This window comes from Anser brachyrhynchus (assembly GCF_964034855.1).
Source record: "Anser brachyrhynchus genome assembly, chromosome: 25".
In the NCBI taxonomy this organism is placed as follows: Eukaryota; Metazoa; Chordata; class Aves; order Anseriformes; family Anatidae; genus Anser; species Anser brachyrhynchus.
The window spans coordinates 4,594,209-4,615,589 of record NC_137718.1 but is presented as its reverse complement, the minus strand read 5'-3'; the positions used below and the strand labels follow the sequence as shown (position 1 = coordinate 4,615,589).

Sequence of the window (21,381 nt, the reverse complement as noted above, 5' to 3'; positions counted from 1 at the left end):
TTCTTTTCACAAGGAGAAAATACTGGGGGAAGATCTTCAATGGCACAAGGGCAGTTCCATGCAATTTGATGGCTCAATGATAGGCGACCTTCCCTTGGGTTTTTGAAAGCCCCCCTTTAGTCCTTGAGTTAGAAACAAAGCTCTTAGAAACATGGGTGCGTGCACACACATGCTCCTTCTGCCAGCGTCGGAGGGAATCTTTTACATCTTTTAATGAGCATTTTAAAATGTGTCAGAGCTGCTTGATTTCCTTGGCCTCATAAGGGAAGAAGCCAAGAGAGATTTAATCGTTCACGTGCCATGAATAAAACAGCTGTGGAAGTAGAATTCTTTTTCCAAAAATGTATTTCTTTAACAATATTCTGTGTATCAGCTGAGCTGGACAAACTGTGTAAAACTGGAAAGTTATAGGTATAGCAGTAGCACACGATTATTGCAAAGGTGAGTGGTACAGCCCGTAGCTCCTCTTCACCCCTATCTGATGGATTTTCTCTCCAAAGGAAGCAAAGCTTCGAAAATCCCTTCCTACAGAATTCACCTGCTGTGCCGTACCTTTGTACGAGCCGCACAACAGATCGGAGGGAGGTCCCTCCTGAGTGATTTCCCACTGCTCGCCTGTGCGCAGTGGATCGGATTCTGCCTCCCAAGGAAATACTTTCATGCAGGCTATAACAGAGCTACCTTCCCCGAACCTCCATCAGTCTTTCATGTTTTAAATTTGACAAATTGAGCCACAGTGTGTATATTTATACAGTCGGTGTATAAATATACCTTGACTTCCATCCAACCTCTCTTTATCTCCAGAGATCTAGGCCCCTTAAAGAAAATGTTATCTTTTGCCAGCAGCACATAATCATCCATTTACAGAATTTTTCATAAATAGAGCCTTCCCGAGGGCTGTATTATTGATTTACTTTTCACCTAGCACAGCACCAGTATCATGATCAGAAAAGGCTACTCTCAGATCGTGAGGTTCTGTTTTTCCTTTAACTCCATTATCAAAACATTCACTCTTTCCAAGGCCTGTAATAAAGCAGCCTACCTCCGCCAGAGAGAAATACTGTTTATGATCTGACTCGTGTCTCTGATAATTGAGACCTGAATGCCAGAAAGTCATAAAAAGTTCCCTCTGGTCATGGAGTTACTTCTTGTTTTTTTTCTTGCACTAATAATCTATTCTTTCCCACATTTTTCTTCCTGTTAAGCACAGCACATTGAATTATCCAGTCACTGCGAGAAGCTCTAACAGTCCTGCTGTATCTTACGAGTTGTTAGGACTGCATTTCATTAACCGTAATATACCAGCATGCAGTGTTTACGGGAATAACAACGCGTGGTACAGACAGAGATAAGCTCCTGTCAGGAAGTGTCTATAAAGCACAAGCAATTCCAGTGCTTGTTCTTTATGTTTCTGATATTGTTGGTGGAATTTCAATTTTGTATCCTGCAAATGCAAGCAGCGCTTGTGATAGTTATGTGCTACTGAGATAGCACCTGCGGGCTGCAGAGTAGGGAAACATCCGTCTTTGTATTTCCGTGTATGAAACGAAGAGTCAGGGACAGCAGCGCGGCTGTGCAAGGTGCTGCACGAAATAAACCAAGGCCGTGCAGAACTCAGAATTAAATAAAGCTACAGCAAGAGGTGAGAGCGGAATAACAACAACAGCAAAGTGGGAATAGCTTGGAGAAGGGGCACTGTGAGCTAAACTGATAGCAGCGTATGGTGGAGAAATCACAGAGTTCACTTTTCTAAAGTCTCCTTAGCGGGAGTAATTTTTTTCAGTAGAGGTTCATCCTACGATGAGCACAGAATTACTTCTGAGATTTGGAAATAGGCAAAGCATTTTGCGGCACCTAAGTTCAGGCTGCAGCACTCTTAGTACGTGAGTATTGAAAGTGAGTTATTTGAAATGACAGAGACCACTTCTGTGAGTTAGCGCGTTTCTGTTTCCATTCGCACTGGGCGGAGGGAAGCATCATCCTGCTAGGTAATGGTCTGGAATGTTTCCCTTCAACTGCAGGTTCTCACTACTTTTGCTGTTGGTTTTACTACCTGTTACAGTAGTATATAAAGAAGTTTTAGCACTGAGGAAAGACTTACTGTGACTGCCGCTGGGCGAAAACAAGTACATGGTTGTTGCCTCAAAGCCTTTTTATGTCAGTTCTCCTGTAGTCCTCCCTGATGATGCAGATACTTAAATTGGGACCATTTAAACTCATAACACAACTTTTTCAAATCTCAGAAATACAAGTTTTCATACTAATATGTTGCTTGTGTGGCTCAGAATACGTTGGTGTCTCTCTTATCTTTGGGATTAGTGTATGTTGAGTAAAGTATATTCATTCATGGCTTTATTTGCCACAGAAACAGTCAAGTCAGTCTTACATTCTCTCAGAGCCTGGAAAATTTTATAAGGCTTAGGGGTTCTTCAGGAGATCATAGAAACAGAAGATGCCTTTCCACCTCCTGTTGGAAAAATGAAGTTTTCTAGGTGCTTGTCCTTTCCTACTGGGCTGTCTCAGATGTTACATGAATCGCTGGAGTACTGGAGAATTTCTAGTGGAAAACACATGTTGGACCAGGAGTAGCTGATGCTTTGTCTAAGAGACTGCTATTAAGGGGATGAAAATAGAAAATTTCCGTGAAATTTGCTGTTTCCCTCTCCTGAGTCTCTAGACCTTCTCCCTTTCCTTGGGCAGCAATGATTGTTCTCAGCATTGATGGCACGTTGAGGACGAAACACATACCGTCCTTTCTCTCTATTTTTTTTTTTTCATATTCCAACCATGTAATCAGCTGGAGTTCTGCTTCAAAGGCGAAAACCACTGTAGTATCAGCTGGTTTCTTTGCTGTCAGCCCTTCTCTATCAGGGTATTTTATGCTGTTTGTCAGCGAGGTTTCTAAACACCTGTGGCCTCAGACTTTGAGGGAGTCCAGCCTCTCCGAAAATTGCTGATGTTCCTTGTCATATAGTTTGCATAATTCTTGCAGTAGGCTTTTCTTTGAGATTTAGAGTCATATGTGGTTCAAATGTAAGGGGACCTCCAGTTGTAATCCCCTCCTCTCTTCTTCATCAGCATGCTGTTTGTAGAGGCCAAGCGCCTCTATCAGTCTTCCTTACAACTCCCCCTTGCTTTGCTCTTTGGACTATACCTTAGGGCATAAAATAGTGTGGAGCGTTACATATTTTCTGTGCTAATAAGCAAAAAGAGAAAAAAAGCAACAACAACCTGTGCAATAGTTTGCTCCAGCATGTGCTGTAACATTATTAGCTGATTCCTTTGCAAAATTACCACCAGTACAACTTTGCTGACTTGCACATGTATAATGTATAAATGGAGCCATCAAAGTTTAATGCACCCTTAGCAATGTACTTCCTAACGCTGCCTGTGACATGGGTTTCATTTTTTTGTCTCAACAGTTTATCACACTCAGCGTGACACCAGTGCAGTATAATGAAGTGCAGCTCAGCTGTGCCATCCAGGTAAATTTTGTCTTGTGTTCACTTTTCCACCATGACATGCAATACTTGTTGATGTTTTTTTTTTCCAGCCTTACGATGTAGTCAGGCCGCCTCTCTGAATTTATCCTTAATACTACAGTAGTGGCCACAGGTCGTAACTAAGGTCCAGGTATTTTTTCTCTTAAGCCTTCATAATTACATACAGACACACACAGAGTACTCTTTGCCCTAAGGAGGTTACGATTTAAACAGACTGAACTAAGGAATGTGAAGACAAATTCATTATACAGAACAAGAGTAGATGAACAAAAAAAAAGCCTAGATATTTTATAAGCGGGATCTTCTGTGACCACTAGATCGTACCTTGTTCAAATTTTTCTTAGTATAAAAATAAGGGAGAATGAATCTGTACTGATGATGCATAGAGAGAAGGAAGAGATGAGCAACAAAATAGAAAGTGACCTGGGTAAGAGAAATACAAAGTTGGACTCTATTAAAAAAAAATGCTATTGCTTCTGATTTAGATTTTTTATAGAGGCATTTGCAGAAATCCGAATACCATAATTTAGAGAGATGTTTGCCCTACAGTTAGGAGCCAGTGTGGCAGATTGATTTTCAAAGTCTACACAGGAATACATCCCCTCCATCTCTGGAGAGTGCCTATAATCAAGTTGTGCAGTTGCTTCTGTACATGTAGCAAGGACATGCAGAGAGTACTGAAAAAGGAAGAGATGCAGAAGGTTCAGCTTTGAGAGTCCACACAGCTGAGTAGTGGAAAATTATGATAGGATTTAGATACAACCGCAGGAAAACCTAGATTTGCAGCATAAATATGAGAAATCTGTAGCTTTGCACAGATTTCATCCTGGAAGTCAGCAGTTGTATGGTTTTACCTGTGAACTGAAACTCTAGGAGGTTGAAATCTAAGGAGAAAAAAATGAGTGGCTATGTGAAAAGCCATGCCTCAACTTTGTACCATCCAGAAGACTGGACTGCTGAGCTATGAGCTATAATGATCAACTGGCCTGTTTCCAGAGGGAGATCGTCATCATCTGTGGGCTCTGTTGGTTTCGAAACTACCACTTTTGGTATAGCCATCAGGGATCAACAATAGATGATTGCATAAGGTTAGATATTTATCCTTTAATTAAATGCATTGCATTTAGCATCTTCCCCTGAAACGATGTGTTTGTTAACTTTTACTGTTGGCTGAATATATATATATATATATATATATATATATATATATAGGCTTACATATATCCAACAGGAACCCTCATCACTGTGCTAATTGCTTTGTGCTATGTGCCATGTATTTTTGGACTAAACTAGTCATTGACTTCATAGATTTCTTTACATTCTTCCCTCCTGCAAAGAATTATGTTCTGTTGCTCAAGACCAACAGAGCTCAAGAGCTCTCTCCATATTGTCAAGCTCCCTTATATTTTCAACCCCCAAAAGAGTTCACAGCACTACTTATTTTTTTCTACAAGCCAGCAGGTTTTGATTTAATAAGGAGTAATAATGTTTTCCAATGTGGATTTATTCCAGGGTAATCCAATGGCTTTTCAAAATGGAACCGCATTATTTCTGTAAGGCTCTGATACAGGGTGGCTTCGTGCCTTTCATTGCTGTCCTCCTGCTGGCTGGAATCCTGTTGCTTTGTGCCACAGGCTTCATATCATTTGCCAGCTCAGAGTCTGATTTTGGAAGCAAGAAGAGCTGAGCTCTTCTTGAGCTCTCTTCCTGCTGCCGCCATGAAGTTATGAGCATGAGCAGTAGGCAGCCCTCCTTGCTGACAAGTACAACATCTCATGCTGCGCTTCTTAAATATTATATTCTTGGTGACTTTTTAAACTATTATTTTAGCTGACCTGAATTCTGTTTATTTCATTCCTTTAAGTCCACTGGTAAATCAGTAACAAGGAGGAGTATTTGCACAGATTCCCAAGATGTGAAACTGCTCTGGGTTCATGGGTGCTAGTTTGCAGAGGGTCTTGAGGACTAACCTGGTGGCCTTGGAGACAGCAGCAGCAAAAACTGTTGATCGGGAAGTGTTAGAGGAATCGAGAAGGACAAAATGATTCCTTTTGTAAGTAGATGTATCAGTAGGGCTGAATCTGTTTCTGAGTCCACCATGCCAGGGCAAGCAGCTCTGTAGGCTGCAAAAGGACTAGGAGTGCAAGGAAGCAGCAATACCTCCGTGCTGTGCGAGCTGAGAGAAGGGCAAGCAGGAAGAACCTTTCCTTCCCCTCTTCCTCCCCCACTACCCATTATTCATTTTAAACATTAACCTTTTAGGGAAGTAGAAAACAATCACATATACTGGTAAGAAAAATTGGTTTGATCTTTTCCGTAATGGCTTTCGCAGCCCCAAGAAAACATGAAAGTTAATATTTAATACTAAGCCACAACAAAGAGAGGCTGTGAGTAAGGAGGGTGAGACGGGTTTTCTTCTTGCCTTAAATGCTTACTGAGCTTCAGAAGCATCAGTAAGATCAGATTAAATTCAGAAGCACAAAGCGCTTGATTAAGGTGGGGAGAAGAGTGAACTTTTCCCTGTGGGGAGGTGAGGTGACAGGAAACAGTTATTTCATTTTTGGGTTGCTTTTTATTGAGGTAAGTAATAGACATACTCCGTTGTCTCCGTGTTGTCAGAACACCTCTTCAGTCATCTCTTCCATATTTATTAGCAGAGAGGAGAAGGAGAAAGAGGTGAAATTTATAGAACATGCCATTAATTACTGCTTACCCTTCTGTTTTGATGCTAGCAAGTGATTTATTTCTAATAGGCGTGCACCGCAGGCATGGTAAACAGGCAACAAACCTGAATCAGTACCAGTGCTGGAACGCAAATTGTCAGCTCAGAAGTGCCCCAACAAACCTGTCAGAAAAAAAGTTTCATTAGAAGTCAAATAAATTCAGTTTATGACCAGCCATCTTTGTTCACTTTCACTGCTAAGGTCACCAATTTTAGTTTAGTTGAGGGAAGCTGCAGCATTGAAGTCTTGGGAAATGCGCAGCACAGGCAGTAGCTGAGTAATGCTGGGAGAGTTAAATGTCATCAGAGAAGTGATCACAGAGGGAGAGAAAAATAGAGGCAGTGGAAATCTGGGCCATGCATATTTCAAGAGATAGAAGCTTAAATTTAAAATGGGTGGCACGAGTTGAAAAAATAAGGCTATCACCTAACATTGCTCCTTGAGGTTATGGGGTAGAAATCAGGGCACTTAGACTCTAACTGTAGTGAGTGGGGCTTGTTTTTAAAGTTCTGGCTTTCTTGTGTTGCCAGGTACAGGAGGGAGAGCTTCGTGTCCTGTCGCAGGAGAGCCAATGTAAGGGTCAGTCAGGTCAGTGCAAAGAAAACATAGAATAAATGCATTTTTCTCAAAAAGCTCTTAGGTTTCTCAGGTACCTCAGACTACCTTTTTGAAGCAATTTAAGTACTCGAGAGGTAGTTGCATATTTTAGGAATGCAGAGTGATTTACACTCAGCAAACCAGTAAACAGGTTCCAGGCTCATTTTCTGTTTTACTTCGTCTATATTTCCTCCATCATAAATTTGTGCTGACAATGTCCAGGTGCTCCTGCAGGGAAAAGGCAGGCAAATTTCTTCAGGGATTTTCTCTCACCTTGAAATCTGTGATGAGCTTTCCTACTGTAATACACTCAAGTGTTTGGAAGGCTAATAAATTGAATGGGTAGGTATGGGAGATGAGATCTGTTTCACTCATCAAAACTGATTTATTTATAGTGTCATTTCTGAGAAGTAACTCTGTTCCATTGTGGATCTTTTTGTAGTCTATCTACAGTGAAAGTGTTCATATTTTGTTATCTTAGGAGTCAAACAGATGCAGGAGATGAGAGTACGTAGATATCCTTCTTTGTTTTGCTGTCAGAATATCACGCTTTGTGTAAGCGTTTCTCCTATACTTTGGAAAGCAATGTATTTTCCTTCTCTAGAGGGAACTGCAGGGTTTAAGTAATTGGGCTTGCACTAAACTGGGTTCAGAAAACAGGGGATCACAAGCTTGCACTTCAGTTGACATTCTGGGTGAGCAGTTCATCTAGGACACCTCACCACCAGCTGAACAAGCAGCAGCTTTAGGTTCCTGAGTAAGAGATAGGACTGAACCATCTTAGCACATGTGGCCCTTGGTCTTGTCTCCATTCCCTCATCAGCTGCTTCTTGTGCAGTTAACTCAGAAATTTTCCAGAAGCACCTGTCTTATAAACCTTGAACCTTCTATAGATTTCTGAAGCTCTTTCCCTAAAGGAAAGGCCCTAAGTATCCATATACAACAGGCTCTAGCCCTTACGTTAGCTGGGGCTAGTATGTTCTGCTCAAGCACGTGAAGGTCTGTAAGGTGGACAACATGCCGAATCAGAAAAAAACATTAAATTGTATGTAGTAGGCAACTGTTTGACTACCTTTATCTGACTAAAAGGGCGTGCAGTACAAAATGGAAATTGGAGCCCTGGTGGTTTATTATCAGATTATACAAGCTGACCAATGTGCTGTTTGGAGTCTGTGCTTGCTTTCTTCCATCCATCTCTCTGCAAAATGGAGGTCCTTAACCCCTACTCCTCAATTTCTTAGTACTTTGGAAACTCCAGGTTTGTGTCCACAGAGGGAATCTATTTTGCATCCTGTCTGTGCCATGCATCTGATGACTCGGAGGGATCCGTGCATCCCTAGCATGCTGCATACTCACAACACTACTCAAACTACCAGAGTTGCCACTGTAGGCTTCTTTGGCAGATTCCCAGCTTACCCAGAGAAAAAAAAAAAAGTCCTTAATGTTTAATGTGAAGTGGATTTCCCTGGAGCCAATTCTTCCCTTCCCCTCGTACACAAGGGAAGCCTCCGTTCCCTTCCTCACAGATCAGTGAATCTCACAGTGCATTCTCAGCAAGTGTAGCAGTGTTTGCAGGAATTGCAGCTGTAGCAAAGAGCAGAGAAACAGACTCGGCAGGGAAATCCTACAACACTCCATGAATAGAATTGTGCAGTTGTGGGAAAAAATCTCTGTTTTAGCCCACAATTTTTTGTAAACACAGCTTCTTTCTGTTTCATCTAGTCCAGCTTTTATACTTGCACCAATGACAGAACAGCTGTTGCCCATGTAGTACTCAGTACTAAGATGATTTGACAAAAAGAGCATACGTGTGTGGATTTGGGGTGGAAAAAGAGAGACCCCAGTTTGCATGTATGTTAATGACAGGCTTCCTTTTCTCACACGTGTACTTAAAGGGATGTAGAAGCCAGTAGCATAAAGAGTAGACTGCAGGTTGAAGTATGTATCCTGTGTTTTCTGTTCCCTTATAAAAAGATGCTTATTCTGGGCACAGGTTTCACCTGCCGTTTCATATGTAGCCAGGAGTTCCTCTGGTAATCTTTTGACATCTGATGGCATGTTTCATAGGTGCTTAGGTTTTGGAGAGTGGGTAGGAACATTCTTCTACTAGGAAAACTGTCAAAGTGCAGAAAGTTAAGATTTGTACCTCTTCTTTTTTGAAACTTTTCACACTGACATTTTCTGTTCCAACAATGTAAGTAGAAAGCACTCCATTCAGAACAATGAGCAGCTTCTTCCTACTGAAGCTAGCTCAGGTTTCAGAACTACTCTGTGGGAAGGGAGAAAAAGGGTTGTAAGCCACATATTTAGCCAGCAGGATAATTAAGCCAGGAGGACTGAGGCGAGTAACTAAATTATCAGTACAGATTAGTATTAGAAGATTTTTTTTTATCTAGGTGCTAGGCATTATTTGTCTCAGCTTTTCAATGTCCTATTCACTGTAACGGGTGTAACCGATAATTCTCTGTCCTTACTTGGACAATCCAGACACACAGAAGGCCTCTTTCAGGGTTGTCTTTTGAAGAAGCAATCCCAATTCATTGCCTATTCTCACAAGTCGAGGAGGAGTGCTTGTTCTGGAGCTGCTTATGCCAAGAGAGGTAACAGCAGCACTGGCTCGATAGTCTACATAACACTGAATATATGCAAACAAAAGGGGTAGTTGGCTAAGGCTCAGCACTGGGATCTGGGTTAAGCTGCAGGAATTACTGCCACAGCAGCGGGTATGCAATAGGCCATCTCCCTACAGATTCAGTAAGGGCTGGAGATAAATACCTTCTTTGGCAAGAGTATCTGACTTAAGACCATCCTATCTATTGTGACAACACAATTCGTGCCACTTCTCCAGGGCAGCTAGCAGCTATTACAAGCAAGTAATATCAATGCTAGCCTCCTATGCAGAGCCTGGTTTCACTGGGATCTTTGGCAGAACAAGATAAGCCCAGCAGTGTGTTACTGTTCTGTTAACTGCGCACAACTTGTAATTGACGACTCCCTTGTCATCTAGATGAGCATTTCTACTACCACTTGTTCATATTTTATGAATGTTGCAAGGTGTTTAGTATAAAGATACCACATGCATCCCTTTACACGCGTTCTGTAATTATATTTTGACTTTAGTTATATACCAGGAGGTGGTACAGTGTGGTATGGGATGGAGTTGCAGAGAAATGTGGAGCAAGGATTTCTTTTAGAAGAGACACTCGATTAGTTCCTTTCCTCATTCTTTTCTCCTGAAGTCCCCAGGGATCCGTACCTACAAGCACAAGAAACTGTTTTCTCAGTACCATCGCAGCAGAGCAAATCTTGACTTAGGAAGATTGCCTGTTCTGTTTGCAGTTGCAAGCCACAAGTGGTGCAGTGAGAACCTGATGGTTATTTCTCTGATTAAGAAGCAAAACAGAAAATAGGGCTTTCCAGAAGCACAGTCAGGAGCTTTTTGCCCCTCTCTTCCACCTGCATACATACACAGGGGGACAATCCCCTCGCTTGCCCTGCTGCCCACACTGCTTCTGACACGGTTTGCCTTCTGGGCTGCAAGCACACATTGCCAGCTTGTGTCGAGCTGCTTCTTCCACCAACACCCCCAGGTCCTTCCCATCAGGGCTGCTTTCAATCCATTCTCTGCCCAGCCTGTGTTTGTGCTTGAATAACACCAAGGGCCTCCTATAGATACAGACAGTCTGTAATTTATCTGTGGGTAGTCAGTGTCCAGGCCATTCCCCCAGACACCTGATCACAGCCACGGCCGGTAACTCAGCTTCCTACGTAGTGACTTGTTAATGTGAAATCAAACCATCAATGCAAGCTTCTTCTTCAGTAATCCCCAGATAGGTCCATGGCCTGAAAGCAGAATTTCATACAAAGGCAAGGGGAATCAACCAAAAAAACATGTTTCAGGAGTCTTAAGAAGTTATTGAAGTGAAAGTTTATTCACTAAGAAAGTTTATTCACTGAGCTTGCAGCATGGAGTACCTGAGTTCCAGTTTCTGGACTTCATTCTTAGGTTCTCCTCATATTGTATAAAATCTAATATCATTCTTGCACTCTCATAGACGTCTTTAGAAAGCCTGTGTTCTGCCTAGCTCTCTGTGCCAAAGATCTCTCACAGACCAGGACCTCGAGCAGAGCCAAGAAAAGACTCCAAGCATGAGAAGCTTGAAAATACTTGAAGGTGAAATAAATGGCCTTTTGTGTTTCCCTGCAGGTTTTCCACTTGCCAATTTGTAGACCTGTATAGCAAGTTACTGCGTGTAGTTGGCTGGTATAACCCTGAAAATCCGTTAGAGAATGGGAGCATGCGTTTTGCTTAGTGCTTTAAAAACTCCACGTTAGCTGTACTCTGGGATAAGCTTCACTGCTTTTTGGTGATATGAAAACTATCTTTGGCCTAGCAGTTAGCTTGCGGAAGACTTACTATCCTTGTTTTCTCTGAAAGTAGTGGGTTTGTGTGGTGTGACATGCCATTTCTGGCACTTTGGTATGTATGCTTAGGCAGACCACTTCCCAGAGCATCTGGGCTTTTCTCTCTTGCTTCTTGTCCCCATCGTCTCTCACATTCTTGGTTCCGTGCCCTCTGCACTTGGCTCCTTATTTTCTTTAGCAGAATCTCTCTACTCAGTGGTGGCTGCTTCAGCCTCCTGCCCTTTAGCTTTCTTAGCATCACTGATTCCTTTCTTCTTGCTAAGTTTTAAAGAAAGCCAGGAAAAGCCTGGTATTTATTCCTTTATGTACCAGAATATGCTGGTTAATTGAAAGGAAAAGAGATGGAGTGCTTTGCAGTTGCACTACAGCAGAGCTCAATTAAGTAGATGTATGGTATTCATAACTATTAGCTTTTTGCAGTTACCATCATGCTGATTTACTGCATTTTAAGAACAATTTCTTGTTTAACTGGGCAGCATCAGTACCTGGAGTTTTTCAAGATCTCTCTTCTCAGAGATTCTGTTCACAGAGCAACAAGATGGCTGTCTTGTGCTATAAGCTCACACGGAAGAAAGGAATCACACTGAGTCTTTCCTCCATCAGAGCATTTTCAAGCAGTTATGCATATGAATTTTTAAAAGTTTAATATCTTGCTTCAGCAGTTAGGCAGTGCAAAAGCATACAAGCTAGTGTGCTAAGATTGCCTTTGCGCTGCAAATGCAGTTTCTGTAGTATTAGTAAATTTAAGGGGTATTGCCTGTTCGCAGGATTTAGTCCTATGAAACAGCTCTTGAGCCTCCAACAGCTTGTTATTAATGGGTAAGACATTTTCTACAGTTACACAGTGGGGTTTTTTTCTTTTAGTATGCTAATGCTGGAAAGAAAATAAATGCTTTCAAAAGTCAGATCGTTTTGGGTGTACCTTGATCCAAATTGTAGCGAAGAGTATTCTTTAACACAAGAGGGTTTTTTTGTTGTCTAGGTGAAGGTATGAATGATGTAAGAGAGTCACATGCAAGTAACAGAATACTCACATTGTTAGCTTCAGGTCATTTCACTCAGAGAACAAATGTGTGCTAGGTTATTTTCCCTACACTAAGAGGCTAAAACATTTGCATCAGACCTACTTTCAGTGCACCTGACCTGGGTTAGCCCTTACACTTGCTAGTTAATTGATCAATTGATCAAAGCCAATTTGGTGTTAGTTGCCCAGATTATCTTTCTGTCAGCTGAAATATATAGCAGGTAACAGATTTTAAATCAGTTTAACAAAGCCCCAAGTTTTAGGTTTTCACTGATGTTCTAGAATAAAAGCTTTTTCCTCTTGCTGTTTAGCCCTAGCTGTGATATTCCATCACCAGTGTTGCTTCTTTTTACGGAGAGCATGTTAGAAAACAAAAAACAATGATTTCCAATAAATATAAAACAGTGTCCCAATTTATAAGTCTGCTTTTCCAAATGGATCCCTATAGGAAGCACTAAGCACTGCAGCGAATACCTGTGTTCCAACCCATTCCTTTAAAAATAAACAATCAACATACAATTGCAGAACTGACGAACAAAGAAGTGACTACAGGAACTACTCTTCTCAATAAAGTAAGAAGAAAAGAAGAAAAAGCAAAAGCATTTTCCTAACAGCAGACCAGGAAAGCTATTTAACACCCATTTCTACATAAAAGCCTTTTGTAACTTCAGGCTGTTCTTGAATAGAGCTTGGTAGCCACCTTCAGCATCTTTGCCACCTCCTCACAGTGAGTTCCACGTAATCATTTTTTCATGACAGTGCATTGCATATTGAAACGTATCCTAATCTACAGCACAGAACTGTTGTGTTGAATTGTGCAGTAAGATTAATTGATTATGTAGACTTTCAGTTAAGAAATAAAAAGTACCCCCATGGAGGGAAATGTAACAGCCTAATGAAACAGAGCAATAATCTCTGACACAGGCTGTTCAGCTCTATATGTAATTCTACTTTAAGAAATTATTGCACACTCCTACCTGCTGAATTCAGAGCTCAGTTATACTGAGCATACCCCTTTACTGTGAGCAAATTACAGTGTAAATGGGCAGATTATTCAAAAGCAGGAAAGGAAACAGAAAAAGGGTTTATCTAGGATCACAATACAGATAGTGAGAGGAGAACACACAGGGCCATGGCCTCAAAGTATCCAACATAGTGAAATCACAGTGAAATCACATATAGCACTTCAGGAAAGTAAAAAACTCTTAAGGTTTTGCCTTTAAATGAAAGACCGGGATACTGTCTCTTACCAGATTTAAACAAAGATCCTTTCTTCCCAACTGAGAAAATCACAGGCTGTTGTTATGTGATCTCCCCTGCTCAGATACATGTTGAATATTGAAGCAGGTTTGCAAAATGAAAATCAGGATTCCTCCTAAATTTTTAATGAACTGTAATGGATGGACGGAGGAAGTGTAGCAGTTGTGCTCTAGAGGCAATGGCAAAAATAAGTGGGGTGAAAGGAATCAGATGAGTTGTTCTGCAAGCAGAATCCTTTGTTTGGTTACAGAAAGCCTGAGTGTTTCCACACAGACAATAATACAGAGATTCTGAGCTGCTCTGTGTCCTTGATTTTCAGTTACCTCATGATTCAGTGCTCCCTTGTTCAGGGCCTCTGCTTAATCACAATATGAAATCTCCCAGCCTTAAAACAACAACAACAAAGAAACAAACAAAAAATCAGGTTACATCCTTGCTTGAAAAAAAAGGGGAAAAAAAAAGGAGAAAGGAAAATACAACAAAAAAAGACAAGCAAAAAACCAAATGCAACCCCCTGCCTTAAAAAAAAAGCCTCCCTGCTAAAAAAACAAAACCAAAACCACCACCAACAAAAAACACTTCCCTGTCTTAAAAAAAAAAAAAATCCTTCCAAAAAAGGGGCAGAGGTGCACAGAGGTGTCTGGCTTTGTGGTTTGGCCCTGATCACTAGAACTGGTTTTGGACTTTGATGTTACTGCCTGAGTCATCTCCTGCAGGGCTCACTGTGCCTGCACTAACGACAAGTTACTGGCCTGTTACTGCTTTCTAACTGCCCTCTTCTTTGGTTAGTGCTCAGATTTCAAACTTGAGAATGGATGGAAGAAATTCCCCTACTTCCCTTGACTATAAGTTACCAGCTGTACTTTTAGAGGTGAAATACCAAGAGCCCCAACAACCTAGGCCAAAAAAAATCAGTATGATAATTGGCAACCGTCTTTCAAGACATCAGTGCTGCTGTAATTTGTTTTCATCCCCAATGTAGCTTCCCCAGTAGCTTATTAACCCATACAGGAATTGCCTGATCCACCAGCTATAGATATATAGTCAGGTACCCTGTATTGGTAGTATAAGAATCTTGATGAAGTGCATGTAGAAAGAAATAATTAAGTACAAGATCTCATCCGGATTGCCCACGGCATCTGGTTTAGCACACCTTCCAAAATGCTTACTGCAGTCATGATGCCAGTGGATGGTTTCGATACCATCCTTTTTATTTCTTCTTTTGGGGTGTGTCCTGTTAAACTCTGCTTTAAAAACTTTGTGTAACATTTTGTTTGGGGACTTGGAGATTATAGCAGGCAAATGTTATCCTTATAGGTCATTAGCAACCAAGGAACTCATTTTGCATCAGGAGAGGCAGTGCACCAGATGGTGCTTCTGAGCACATGGTGAAAAACAGCTGCTTTGCTGCTTATATATTTCTTTGCTTGCACAGGTAACTGCTTTTGATTAAGGTAGAAGTACAAAAAAATATACGCTGTAACTATTTTTTTAGTTTGAATTCTGGTGCAAGAAAGGCACTAAGGTGCACCCTAAGCTTGTTAAACACGGTATTAGCAACAACATCAATACACTGACAGCACATTGCTGTCCCCATTCACCTTAGGTAAGCTGGTAATGCACCTGGCAAGATGAGAAACAGTAGGGCAGAACATTAAACTGCGTCTTATGTACAGGATAGCACTGAACGAGAAGGAAAATGGGGAATTTACTCATTCCCATCATTGTGTCCTGCTGGGAATAGGATGAATCTTCTCATCAATGCTCAAAAGCAGTGGTTGGGGGGGGGTTACACTTAGGAACAACATAGCTACCTTGGGCAGTTCCTAGGAAGCTGACCATGAGTTGCAGGAGCACGGGCTGGTTGCTCATTAGCTCTCCTGGAAGACTGGCTAGCACTCCCTGCTTCTCCAAGGCAGGCTGGGATACTGACATGGGCCAGGATGCTTCTAGCTCAGCCTGTGCTGCCCAGTCCCTGTCTCTCCCTCCAGGTCACCTGCTCCATTGGGTTGTTTTCTTCATCTCCCACAAGAATTTTTCCAGAACTTGTTCTTTAGCAGAACAAAGTTGAGCATTTCTAGGTGCCTTTACTTTTCATCAATGCAAATGTGCTTCGGTCAGTTCTGTGACACATTCTGAGCCACACAGATGGGACACAGCTACAGTAATCAAATCAAAGACCAAGCTGCAGTTTTAGTTACTTTTCCTTAGACTGTACTTACCCCTCTCTTCTGGAGGCAGCCCCACTGTAGCCAGAGCATAAGCTGCTGGTTTCCTGCCTCTCCAGTTCAGCAGGGAGCTCTCCTAGTTCTCAGTATCGTTCTCTGCAGCTGTGGCTAGGTTGTGGCAGCCCATTTCTCCTCCCTCCCTTATCCCCCATTCAGCTGTAGTCAACGCTTCATTTGAGGCAATAAAACTAGCTTTTATTGACTTTCAAACATAAAAATATACACAAAGCAATCAATTCGAGTAGCAAAACAAGAGCCCCTTGTTTACCAACCCTCCCACACAACACCCACTATTAACATTATGCATTTGTAAACATCTAGTGTTTTTATAATGTATTTATTTAGTTTGATAGTACTAATGCACTTGCTTGGTCTGTCAGGCAGAGCAAGTTATTAAAAGCAGGGGGAAGGAAGGCAAATAGTGGTGGGAAGCACTAAGAAGATACAAATTTGTACACTGCACTTTTGGATAAGTTCAGAAAGAAAGCTATTAAAAGACAAGCCCCAGTGAGCAAGAAAGAAAGGCAACCCAAACATCTCACAAGTTGCTTTCTAAGGGAATGGAGCCATTCAGTTTTGTTTCTACCCCATCCAGGTTGGAAGCCCTCTTACACCCAGGCCTGTAAGGCAGCCAGAACTATGCAGCAGACATACAGGTTGAAGATGACAAAACAAGATTTTCCTCCTATCAAATGCAAGTCAGAGTTTCCTTCTTATTAGTCTTTTGTTGTTGTTGTTTTGAGGGTACCACACAGGGCAATTAATAGTCCTTTCATAGTCCCCAGGAAGCCTCACTCTTGCCTGGTTATTGCATCAGGCTTGACCTTAGCTTTTTTAAGCAGAGGGCTTGAGTTTCTTCAGCCACCTGCAGAAAGGACTTGGCTTGCACATCTTGCCACGTGGTCTCTTGCATACCACTGAGTTGCCTTCTACTGGTGCCTGGGCAGTCACCACCTCTTTCACATCTCTAGCTTCTGTCTCTACAGCAGCCTGCAGATGCACGTCAGGTTTTGTTACTCCTGTGTCTCCTGAAGCTGGCTGAAGTGTTGCAGCTCTTCCCTGGGTTAAAGCACACAGTGTGTCTGGACTCATCGTTGTCGCAGGCTTTGTTTCAGTCTCTTCTGTGTAAGGCTGGATCTCACCAAGGTCTTGGAGCTCTGTGGTTTGCACTGCTATCTGTTCCACAGACTTCTGCAGGTGTTCTAGAGATGAGGCTATTTCATTTTCTATGTCTTCATTCTGTGTCCTTTTAGCATTATCTTGTGATTTCTCCTTTGGAAGATTGCTCCGCAGCACAGCCCCCAGAGCCTTCGGGGCAACAGGGATATCACCTTCTGCATTTCCTTGCTCAGTTGCCTGCCTTTTAAAATTCCTGGACTTTCTACAGCAATACCTCTTGTGACTGATTTCATTTCCCATGATGGAGATGTACAGCAATAATCCTGCTAGCAGCCTTCTCCAGCAAACCTTTAGGCTTTGGGATACTGAAAGACTTGGGCATAAGCAAAGCAAAGCCTAGAAGCAGACACAGAGCCCAGCTTCTTCCTTGGTGCTGGGCTGACAGACCACTCCAGAGCCAATTATCCCACCTGCAATACAGTAAGAAATTCATTAGGACCCACACCCTATCTCTATGTATCCCAAGTATCACCTTGACTGAGTTTTCTAAAGAAAATGTGATAAGAAATTTTAAAACGTGATGTGAAACCTCTCTCCAAGTGAGAAGAGAGATTCTGCCAGGAAGTTTCAAACTGTAGGTTCATTGTTACCTGCATCTGGAACAAGAAGAGCAATATGATTTGGGGATTTTTCCTGTGCCTAAGCACTGTTACCATCTCATTTTTATTTTGACCAGGAAAGACCCTCTAAAGTGAAGTTCAGATTCACATCTTATTTCAGAGGGGGCTGGACACAAGTTGCAAGATCTACTGTTTTAGCCTGTCTTAGTTCAAAGGACAGTCTTTTTTGGTCTTTCGATATCAATAAGAGCACTTAGGAAGGAAGTCAGTTACTCACCATGACTCTCAGCCAATACTGCACTTTGCAGCTATTAGTTTGTATTACCAAAGTAAATAGTATTTAGGTCTCCTCTTATTTCCTAGCCCATTTGTTAATTGTGGGAAGAAATTCACATTCAGACAGAGTAGTCCTGTATAGGCCTGGTAGGATATGGAAGGGAAGAAGAAGGAAAAGCAAAATGCCTCTTTGTTGAGAGATCAGAAACAGGTGGATTTCAGACCATTTGGTCATTATTTTATCAGCCATTTACTCAGTTTTTAGGAAGCACAGAAGTGTCGTCACTTCAAACTCAAGTTAGAATAAGGGACAGTACATTTCAAATGCAGAGAACATTTTACCTCAAGTTATGTTTGGAGAGTGTTGTTGTAAAACCACAGGATCATTAGAAAATAGATTAAGTACTTTGCAGAGAAAGATTTCAAAGGGAATTAATAGACAGAGCTGTATGTGGGTCCCTCTTTCCCTTTTTGGCAAGGTTTTCTTGTACTCTATCTTATGCAGATTAGCCATAGTTGCTAGAAAGAAGTAAACACAACTTAAACTCATAATTCAGCAACAATAAAATTGCTGTTGCTGGCAGAGAAACTGCAAATGAAGCATTATTTAAACCATTTCCAGCATCACAACTTCTCAGCCTTTATTTCTTACTCAGGTTGATAAGGTTTTGCTCTTAAGTAGGGTAGTTGGTGACACCAAGCCTTTTCCCCATAAGTCCCAGATCATTAATTCTCTTAAACTGCTGTTCCACTGCAAATCCAGTGCCACTTCTTATAGCTAAATATTTAAAGCAAAATAGAGCCGCCGTGCAACATGATATGATTACTGATGGTTCAGCACAAAGTTTAGCCATCACAATGTAAAATAACAGGAACCGCAGAAAAACAGATCTATAATTTAGGGACTACAATTTTTAAATTGATGCTAATGGACCCAGAGCAGTTTTGATGCACCATTTGAACTGTTTTTATGGATAGGATCTGCAGAAATGTGCGATTCCATGCCAGTTAAGCACTCACAAGACCACATGAGCTTAAATCTACATAGCTGAAAGAAAAAACAGGAAAGACCAACTCAGTCACCTTCACTGTGGAAGAAAACAATATCAGAAAACAAAGACATGCTATTTGATGCCAAAGCTAGAAAGAGGTCAACTTACAAATAAATTAGTGTTTTGTCAGGTTGACTGTTCAGAGCAGGCAATTGCTGTGGCAACAGCAATGATTTTGTGTAAATGAGTATAGAAGAGAAATGTTTCATGTGATTTTGGAAGGGCAGCATAATGCTAGGAGAAGAAAGCAAAATGATAGTTTATTCTATGATGTGTTTACATTTGTTATATGTTGCCATCACTACAGAAGCTCTTCAAAATCTGAGGATTGACAGATTCTTCTGCTGTTGTCTCAAGAGAGGTGTTATTTATAGAAAGGCATAAAGATATACTCATTATCGTAAACACAAATGCACCAGTTATTTTTTTTATATGTAGTAAAATTGTTTCCCCTTCCTGATCCTAATTTGGCCATTTCATGCTGTGAACGTTCATTCACTCTTCTGGTAGCCCCAGACTCTTGCTGCCAATATTGGAACTGTTTAGTGGAGGTTTGGATGCTGCCGTAAGAACCACCTCTTTTGCTAAAAGCAGGAGGTAGGCCCTCCTGAAACAAGGTGACAGGAGGAACACTAAAGACCAGAAAACCCATCAGAATAGGTATACACATCCCTGAATTTCAAGGTGATCCCTGTCCAGAGCTCCAGCTCTGACTAATGTGCATCCACCATGACTTGTGAATTAAGGGTGAACAATGTCCCTAGACTCCCTCGGGTGCACTTGAGGATATTCTCAGATACCAGCAGGACAGAAGATGAGACTGCCACTAAGGATAAGAGCAGTTATTTATCCCTCTCTTGTTCAGATTTGAAAAGCACAGATGGAAACCCATTTTTTGGCAAGTAATCAGAAAAGAAAAGTATTGTTTAAGGCATTATTTTCCTGCTGGTACCCTGATAGCCAGTAGCTTCACTTAGATAGAAAACATACAGAATTATGACTAGGACAGAGCCTTCATATTCACCACCTTATGTCGCAGCTTTGACAAAATTCTAAAGCTTCAAAATAAGAGAAAAAAATAACAAAAACCAACAAGCCAGCAACAACCCACCTTAAGTCACCAAAGCAAGTAACCCACCCCAACATCTCATGCATCAAAAACCCTCTTCTATATTTCTTAATCTCTTAAATACATTCTTACTTGTCTGTGCTTCCACAATCTAGGTGATTTTTAAAGTCCCTTCCAACTTGAGCCATTCTATGATTTTATTACTCATCTAACACAAATTGGGCTAATCTATTTTAACATACACAAAGCTTAATGCATACTACTAGGATTTTGTTCTGAGAAGAGAGCATAACTACAGTTCTGCCAATACCTAAAGGCTGAGTTCTACCTCACCAGAGCAGACATATAATACCAAAAAAAAAAAATCAAAAAGGAAACCTAAAAAAAATACAAAACCACCACCCAGACTTGAGTCATACAGCATCCTCACTCACCTTCACATGAAAACACCCCCCACACACCACTATCAGCACACAACTTGTGAAAGCAGGTGGGCCTTAAATAGGGCAGGGCAGCCACTCCAAATTACTTCCCTCCAGAACCTAACGATTGAATTATTGTTCCCTTATGCCAGCTCTGCTGCCTGAAAAGAAGAGGTGAGGAATTGTTCACATTCCGTATTTATGAAACTTCATATCATGTTCTTTCTTGGTTCAATTCATAAGCCTCTGTGCATTTTGGATATCATCATCTTTTTTTCCTGAAATGTTTATACAAAGCTGAAGAGAAATGTAACAGGGTATTTCTACCTGCAAATTGACAATAATAACCAGTATCGTAGACTGAGCAACAGCTACACAGTAGGCTTTAGGAAAAATAGCTTGTAGCTTGGGTGTTATACTGTGGTTCTTAGGCACAATACATCTTCCTCACGTAGAGGAACAGCAGATCTCAGGTGCTTTTCATCTGTTCTGAAGTGTTGCTGGCTGCTTGCATTGTGCATCTGCAGCAAAGGAGGCAGAGCTGCTTGAGACTCTGTGATCATGTTTTCTCTGGCTGCAGAGTGCTTTTTCTCAGGAAGGTTGTTTTGACTGGCTTTTGTTTCTGAACTTGTTAAAATTTCCTGTCCTGTTGTCAAATCGCCGACAGGTTTTGTGGCTTGAAATCTGGACTTACATCTTACCAAGGGAGAGGTGCTCAAAGAAACAAGGAAAGTATTTTGTTGCCGAAGGCCAGGAAGGGATGCACTTTTAAAGTTAAAAAAAATAATGTTTTGTATTGACAAAAAATATTGACCAACAGCTGAAGCCTTGGTTAAGGGAATTGTTTGAGTTTTGACCAGCTGTTTTCAGAACACTCCACAAAGTTGTGTAAGTACTTTAAACAGTTTAGGAGAAACAGACTTAGTGTGATTAAGATGCTGTTGACATTTTATGGATGCTTCAAAAGGAAAAGAAATATATATGGGAGCTCCTTACAGCATAAGTAGATAGCAGATGTTAGGCTCCTAAAAATGCCTGAGTTTTTACTTTCTCAGGTGTGGCC

The 21,381-nt window shown here is 41.3% G+C and overlaps 1 protein-coding gene across 1 annotated transcript in view; it reads left to right on the top strand.

The window, feature by feature from the left end:
* LOC308182811 (uncharacterized protein) overlaps nucleotides 1-21,381 on the top strand; it is a 207,307-nt gene that overhangs the window by 20,215 nt on the left and 165,711 nt on the right. Inside the window, exons 5-6 of the mRNA XM_080568029.1 lie at nucleotides 3,423-3,485; nucleotides 6,757-6,814. The gene's annotated coding sequence lies outside the window, so the exon portion shown is untranslated. The remainder of the gene's footprint in view (nucleotides 1-3,422; nucleotides 3,486-6,756; nucleotides 6,815-21,381) is intronic.